Below are 8,268 nucleotides of genomic sequence, written 5' to 3'. Positions count from 1 at the left end.
TCCTTTTATTAGGGATTAAAAAAGAGAGACAAAACAGCTTTTTTCCTCACTGAAAATTACAAGTGAAATTTCTCACAGTTTTAAAAATTTCGATGACTATCATCAAAATTTGGGGACAGGATAGGAAGAAAGAGAAACCCAGAGACAGACTGAGGATATGGTTTTTCCCTCAGCCAAGCCTTCATAAAAAAGAACTAGATATCAAAAGAAGTACAGTGTGCTTCCAAGGTTCCTCACGGAAAGGTCCTCTCTCTGCACAGGATGGGAACTTTGGATTTGAACAGCTGAACCACTCAACTTAGTCCATTTCTCCTACATGAAAACAAGGGACCTCCGAGTTCTAGAAAACTGGACACAGAGCTGAAGGACACAGTCTGTTGTCTTTCTGTGCCTAGAGCAGCCATGGCTCATGGTCCCAAGAAGCATCTGAAGTGGGTAGCAGCTCTAAAGCATTGGCGGATGGGTAAATTGGATAATATACCTGCTCCTTGTCCATCCACTGGTCCCCACAAGCTGAGAGAATGTTTTCCTCTCACCATTTTTCTAAGAAACAGACTTAACTGTGCCCTGACAGGAGATGAAGTAAAAAAGATTTGCATGCAGCGCTTCATTAAGATTGATGGCAAAGTCTGAACTGATATAACCTACCCCACTGGTTTTATGGATGTCATCAGCATTCATACGGCTGGAGAGAATTTCCATCTGATCTATGACACCAAGGATCATTTTGCTGTTCATCGTATTACACCTGAGGAAGCCGAGTCCAAGTTGGGCAAAGTGAGAAAGATCTTTGTGGACACAAAAGGAATCCCTCATCAGGGTGACTCACAATGCTTGAATCATTTGCTACCCTGATCCCCTAATCAAGATGAATGACACAATTCAGATTGATTTGGAGACTGGCAAGATTACCAATTTCATCAAGTTTGACATTGTAACGTGTGTATGGTGACTGGAAGTGCTAACTTGGGAAGAATTGGTGTCATCACCAAAAGAGAGAGAGAATCTGGCTCTTTTGTCATGGTTCATGTATAAGATGCTGCTGGTAGCAGGCCCGCCCTGGCCCCTGGGGACTCAACCCCCAGTTCTTTGTTATGCATGTCAATGTGGCCAGCTCACAAGGCTGTGACACGGGCTTGCGGTTTGGTTCCCTGTTTATCTGCCTAGAGCATATATGTCTCTCGGGAACATCTTGACCTGTTCGAGCCTCCTGATAGGGGACGGTGACGTGACGGTAACCCAAGGACACAGTTATTACTCTTCCCTCCTCACTTTTGAGTGATTTCCCGCAGCTGTTAAAAAGATATATAAGGGGAACAAATTTGGCAATAAAGCGCGCACACACTCCCTCCTAGATGAAGAACCTTGGTGTCCTGTGTATTTTTTAACCCCGCCGTCCCTCGCCGGACTCGGCTCCGTTAGCCGGACGCGGAATCTGGAGGTTCCCACCGAGATCCGGAAAGTAGGGGTAAGCGTACAGGGCTCACCTTCTAAAGGTAGAAGGGGGAGGATTGGTTTAAAGATAATTTAAAGAGACAGGGTACGTACCATGGGTAACTCAACAGCGAAGGTTCGTCTGGCCAACGAACTAAAAGAGCTGTTAAATACACAAGGAACAGGAATAAAAACTAAGACTGCAACCGAATTTGTTGAAACTATAGCCCAGGCTTGTCCTTGGTTTCTGACAGGAGGCTTTCTCAATAACAGTGGTTGGGATTTGGTTTGGCAACAGCTTTGCAGGGCTGTGTCGTCCGGAGGGGATTTTTTGTTGTGGAAAAGTGAAAATCAAGAGAGGTGTCGCGAGCTAGCCCGAGTCAATCAGGACGCCGGCTTCCCACAGCGTAACCTCGAAATGTTAACAGGCTCGGGACAATATGCTGTCATAAATCAGCAAATTAATTATGATCCTGGGTGTCGCGACCCCTCGCCGGCAAGGGAAAACACGACACAGGATTCTTCTTTCAGCAGTTTATTCAGGCCTTGATTCAAGTATCATCTTCTAGTGACCCCCCGCCGAGCGCCCAAGCACAGCCTAATAAAGCCTCTCGCATACCAATCCCAAGCTGCCACGTGGATCTTTCTCATAGGGTGGTCAGGGATTGCGTGCCAACTCTCCATAAAAGGAGTTGTTTACCACAGGCCACAGTGGAAGCCGGCGCCATCTTCTAATGGTGGCCACGGTCTATAGGAATGGCTCACCACACCTGGGGTCTATGCTTAGATAGCCACAGCAGCCGTTCAGGCCTGGAAGGCTCTACCTGTTTCAAAGGCTGAAACAAAAATTGCTCAAGGACCCTCTGAGCCTTATTCTGACTTCATAGCCCGATTGATGCAGATAGCGGGAAAGATATTCCCCAACTTGGAACAAGCCATGCTGGTCATTAAACAATTTGGAGCAGCGAGTGCCGTTCCAAGTTTGATGCTCAGGGACGCCCACTGCAGCCAGGAAACGGGAACAGGGGCCCGCCCCGGGCCCCAGAAGCCAAGGTGTACGGGGCAATCCAGGGACGGAATGGTGCCCCGGGGAGTGGGCAACTTCGTCATCTTCCTCAGACCAACCCCTTTCTATCTGGGAGCTCCCAAGGGGAAAGCCGGGAAGTGCAGGATTGGACCTCAGTTCCACCTCCCGAGCAGTACTGACTCCGCAGATGGGTCCCCAGACCCTGCCGACTGGAGCCTTTGGCCCTTTGCCGGAGGGAACTGTGGGACTGATACTGGGAAGAGGCAGCACTCTGCATAAAGGGCTCAGAATTCTTACAGGTGTGGTTGATGGTGATTACCACGGGGAGTTAAAAATTGTTGCCGAGGCTACCCAAGGGATCGTTATTATTCCTCCCGGAGAACGCATAGCACAATTATTGCTGCTGTCGGCGGCGTCCTACAGGCAGCCCGGGGTAATGGCAGTTTTGGTTCCACCGGCATCCCTCAAACCTTTTGGGTAGCACACTTGGACTCCCAACCACAGTTAACCATTAAATTACAGGATAAAATCTTCAAGGGGATATTAGATTCGGCTATCCCTAAAGATTAGCATCTTATTATTTTGGACCTAAAAGATTTCTTCTTTTCTATTCCCCTGGCCCCCCAGGATCGCAAACGTTTTGCTTTCTCTTTACCTTCAATAAATTTTAGGGAACCCTATCAGCGGTTTGAATGGACTGTCTTACCTCAAGGAATGGCCAATAGCCCTACTATGTGTCAGTACTTTATAGCAAAAATTCTACAACCCTTTAGGCAACAATTCCCAAACTTTTACCTCGTCCATTATATGGATGATATATTTTTGGCAGGCCCTGATAGGAAAGCACTTTTCCGGTCTTATGAAGTCCTCCAGTCCCTGTTAAAGGGGGCCGGACTGATTATAGCTCCAGAGAAGGTGCAGATTCAGTATCCTTATAACTATCTAGGATATACTATTAACAAGGTAGGGATCACTCCCCAGAGGCCTCAATTTCAGGTGAACCAGCTCAAAACCCTGCACCAATGGCAGACATTTCTGGGGGAAATCCAATGGCTGCGGCCTTCCCTCCATGTCCCTACTGGTGAACTTAAATCCCTGTATGACCTTTTGAGAGGAGACCCCTCACCCACCTCCCCGCGAAAACCTACTCCAGAAGCCTTGAAGGTGCTTAGATTGATAGAGACAGCCTTACAAGAGATGCAGGTGATGCAGGTGGACTACTCCCAGTCCTTGTTATTCATTGTTCTGCCGTCAAAACTCACCCTGACTGGAGTCTTTTGGCAGACTGGTCCTATTTATTGGATTCACTTACCTGCATCCCCCTCCCGGGTCTTGATACCTTTCCATGATCTGGTAATACAATTAGTTTGGAAAGCAAAATATCTAGGAGATGCCTTGTTTGGGAAAACCTTTGATGTTCTCATATTACCATATAATCAAGACATTCTTTCTAAATTAAGACAGGAACATGATCTCTGGTGTCTTTTCTTCTGTAGTTTCATGGGACAGGTTGACAATCACTACCCTAAAAGCAGGCTCCTTGAAAGTCTAAAGACATGTCCAATAATTTTCCCAAAGATCCTAAAAAAGGATCCTCTCCCGGGGGCACAAACCGTCTTCACTGATGGGGCCAAAAATGGGTTTGCTGTCGTTTCAGATGGGACCCAAGTCATCCGCAAGAGAGTGGCCGATTGTTCGGCCCAAAAAGCGGAGGTTGCAGCCTTAATATTGGCCTTACAGACCTATAGCTCGGTGCCCCTTAATGTTTTCACAGACAGTCACTATATCGCCAGGCTCGCCTCCGCGATTGAGACAGCACCTTATATTGGAAAACAATCCACTATCATGGATCAACTACAAACAGTGCAGCTTCTTATATGGGCTAGGGCAGACCCCCTCTTCATAGGTCACATTAGAAGTCATTCCGGACTTCCAGGTCCTCTGGCGGCGGGCAACGTCATGGCAGACGCTGCCACACATGCCACTACTTTTATATATACAATAACTGAGTATGATAAGGCCCTACAACTTCATAATAAATTTCACCTAAACGCACAAACTTTGCGCTTCCGCTCAGGATGTTCCCGGGATCAAGCTTTAAAAATTGTCTCCCTATGTCCTACTTGTGCACCTTTTATCCATTCCCCTTCTCTGGGAGTCAACCCAAGGGGCCTTCAGCCAAACGACATCTGGCAAACTGATGTAACTCATATTCCTAGTTTTGGAAAACTGTCTTTTGTGCATGTCAGTATAGACATGTTCTCTGGTTTTATCTCCGCTACTTTACATTCAGGAGAAAAGGCTAAGGACGTGATACAGCACTATGTTAAAACCTTTTCCTTTATGGGAACCCCTCGATGTATAAAAACAGATAATGGCCCAGCTTATATTAGTCAAACCTCCCAAAAATTTTGCTCACAGTGGGATATTATACACAAAACAGGAATCCCATATAACCCCCAAGGACAGGCCATTGTTGAACGGGCCCATCAACATCTTAAAACCTATTTGCAAAAAACAAAAGAGGGGGAGATATACCAGAGTTGTCAGGGACCACATGCACTATTAAATATAACTCTATTCACTTTAAATTTTTTGCTCACTGACGCCGAAGGCCATACAGCGGCGCAGCATCACTTTTCCCCTCCCACCATACAAAAAGCACAGATAAGGTGGAAGGATCTGGCTACAGGGAAGTGGCAACCCCCTGCTCCACTCTTGGCTAGAGTGAGAGGAGCTGTATGTGTCTTCCCTCCAGGAATGGAAAAACCCATTTGGATCCCGGAGCGCTGCACAAGACCAGACCTGTGAATGAAAATTCAAGACAAAATGAAGTTCCCAAGATGGCTGATCCTGCCGCTGTTGTTCTCACCCCTTCAAGTGAGTGCCGAGACACACCTCATGAGCTGGACCCGGCTTATGGCATTCCTTCTGGACAGGTTTGTTGAAGGAGGGCTTGACCCCCCACCTGGGAATATTCATGAATATCTTTTTGGAGCCCCTTGTGAGTGTAAGGGAGGGCCCCAGCACTCGGCCCCCTCTGGTTATATCCAGAGCGTTGATTGTGGGACTAAAGTAGCCTACATGGCGGCTGAACTCAATCAAAACATCGGAGGATTTAAGCAACCAAAATGGGTATGTGTCAATAAGCCCGGACTTAATGTCCCCAGTTCGACCGAGACTCTTGGAAGCTGTTCCGCCACTTGTCATTACACCCCGGCGATGCACATCTCCTGTTATACATCAGCCTCAATTTGTGTTAATAATCAAGAAAAACAGTATTTTGAGGCCATCTTAACTAACACCCGTGGAGAAGGGGGGACCACTTATAATTTTATTCCTTTTCTTGGTGACCGGGGAGGAGAAGGCATCACGACTCGGTTAACGGAGGCGGGATGTGAGGGCGTCGTGGGTAAACCCTCCTGCTGGCCCATGCAGGCCCCCATCAGAGTCTCTGATGGAGGGGGACCCACTGATGCTATCAAACACCTTCAGGTGATTAAGCTTTTAAAGCCGGAGATCCCTAAGCCTACATACGACCCCTTGAAATTGCCCAAATCCCAGCTTCCTGATTTAGATGCCAATACATTAGATATCCTAGAAACTACCTTTTCTTTACTTAACAGTTCCAATCCTACCCTTGCTGGTGATTGCTAGCTCTGCATGACGGCAGGTGCAGTCATGCCATTGGCAGTCCCCATTAATTATACCATTGATGATGACAACACATGTCAATCTGGGCTACCCTTTAAGGTGCAGCCTCTAGGTGGTTTTATGTCTTGCCTTCTGGGCATGATGCAAAATAATACCTATGATGTTGATGTTGGAGTCTCTTCCTTTGGAAACTGCTCATTAGTAAAGAATTACTCTTCACCTACTCCGCCCATTTGTCCCCCTAATGGTACAGTTTCTATGTGTGGTGGAAATTTAGCTTTTCCCAGGCTCCCTACAAATTGGACAGGTGTCTGCGTTCTCACCCTGCTCCTCCCTAACATAACCATTGTCCCTGGGGATGAGCCCCTGCCCATCCCCAGCCTAGACACTCTAGTGAGAAGACACAGGCGAGCTATACAGGCTCTACCGTTACTCGTCACACTAGGGATAACGGCTGCTGTGGGCACAGGCACAGCTGGACTGGGTACAGCAATACATTCTTATCGCCGTCTATCTCAGCAGCTTATAGATGATGTGCAGACCCTATCTGGCACTATTAGGGACCTACAAGACCAAATTGACTCTTTGGCAGAAGTGGTCCTCCAAAATAGGTGAGGCCTAGACTTACTGACTGCCAATCAGGGGGGAATCTGTTTAGCCTTAGGAGAAAGGTGCTGCTTCTATGCCAATAAATCGGGCATAGTTCGCACTAAAATCAAGGAGCTTCAAGAAGACCTAGAGAAAAGGAGGAAAGAATTATTCAAGAACCCTCTTTGGACTGGGATGAATGGGTTCCTGCCCTACCTTCTTCCCCTCCTGGGGCCCTTACTGGGTCTTCTTTTGATTGCAACCTTGGGACCTTGTGTTACAAATAGGATAACTCAATTTATTAAGGACCAGATTAACATTTTAACCTCCAAGCCAATACAGGTTCACTACCAACGCCTGGAGATGGATGACTCCGCCCACGAGGTGTACTTACGACCCATTCGGAGATGAGATGTAACTGGACAGGAGCCAATACCCGAGCCCTCCTATGTATGCCTGCTTTTGCCCAGGTCCCTAATTACCCTGCTGACTTGGTGCCGTCATCCCAGACCCTTACGTTCAGAAAGCTCCCTGGTCATAGCTATCCCACTGGCAAAGATGATGATTGGGATCCGCAGTTGTGTCCTGCTGGCCATGACATCCTAACTGAAAAGTGTCCGTTTACGTAGGACAAGAGCTGATCTTGTAGTACCCAGTGACGGGCAACTTCCACGCTTGTACTGCAACCTAAGCCAGGGGAATGGGGCCTCCCCAGAGATGGGTAAGCAGTTCAGGGGAGGTGGACGACCTAAGACAGGGGCTACTTGATTCCCATTGACATGCAAAAAACAAAAAAGGGGGACTTGCTGGTAGCAGGCCCGCCCTGGCCCCTGGGGACTCAACCCCCAGTTCTTTGTTATGCATGTCAATGTGGCCAGCTCACAAGGCTGTGACACGGGCTTGCAGTTCCCTGTTTATCTGCCTAGAGCATATGTGTCTCTCGGGAACATCTTGACCTGTTCGAGCCTCCTGATAGGGGACGGTGACGTGACGGTAACCCAAGGACACAGTTATTACTCTTCCCTCCTCACTTTTGAGTGATTTCCCGCAGCTGTTAAAAAGATATATAAGGGGAACAAATTTGGCAATAAAGCGCGCACACGCTCCCTCCTGGATGAAGAACCTTGGTGTCCTGTGTATTTTTTAACCCCGCCGTCCCTCGCCGGACTCGGCTCCGTTAGCTGGACGCGGCAAGATGCTAACGGCAACAGCTTTGCCACTGGCTCTCCAAAATTTTTGTTATTGGCAAAGGCAATGAACCATGGATTTCTCTTCCCCCAGGAAGAGAAAGGCTGAAGAGAGAGGCAAGAAACTGGTGGCCAAACAGAGCAGTGGGTGAAATAAATGGTCTTTAGGTGACATGCCTAGAGAGTAGAGATCTTTGTACTTAATTAAAGAAAATATAGCAGGATGAGAAAAGAAGAAAGAGGAGGAGGAAGAGAACACAGTCTGCTCATTCTGCACAGCAGTGTCTCAAATCGCCCAAAAAAAAAAAAAAAAACAGACAAGACACCCTCATACAGCAGCCATTCATTTCCTTTCAACCTATGCTAAGGAATCTAAGA

General features: G+C 47.5%; 1 pseudogene; it reads left to right on the top strand.

Annotated features, from left to right (window-relative positions):
• The first annotated feature begins 402 nt into the window (after positions 1 to 402).
• LOC114095094 (small ribosomal subunit protein eS4, X isoform-like) lies at positions 403 to 8,042 on the top strand (annotated as a pseudogene).
• The last annotated feature ends 226 nt before the right edge of the window (positions 8,043 to 8,268 follow it).

Source organism: Marmota flaviventris, chromosome 6 (assembly GCF_047511675.1).
Source record: "Marmota flaviventris isolate mMarFla1 chromosome 6, mMarFla1.hap1, whole genome shotgun sequence".
Classification (NCBI taxonomy): Eukaryota; Metazoa; Chordata; class Mammalia; order Rodentia; family Sciuridae; genus Marmota; species Marmota flaviventris.
The sequence above is the reverse complement of the archived record's forward strand: the minus strand, read 5'-3'. Positions and strand labels throughout refer to the sequence as shown.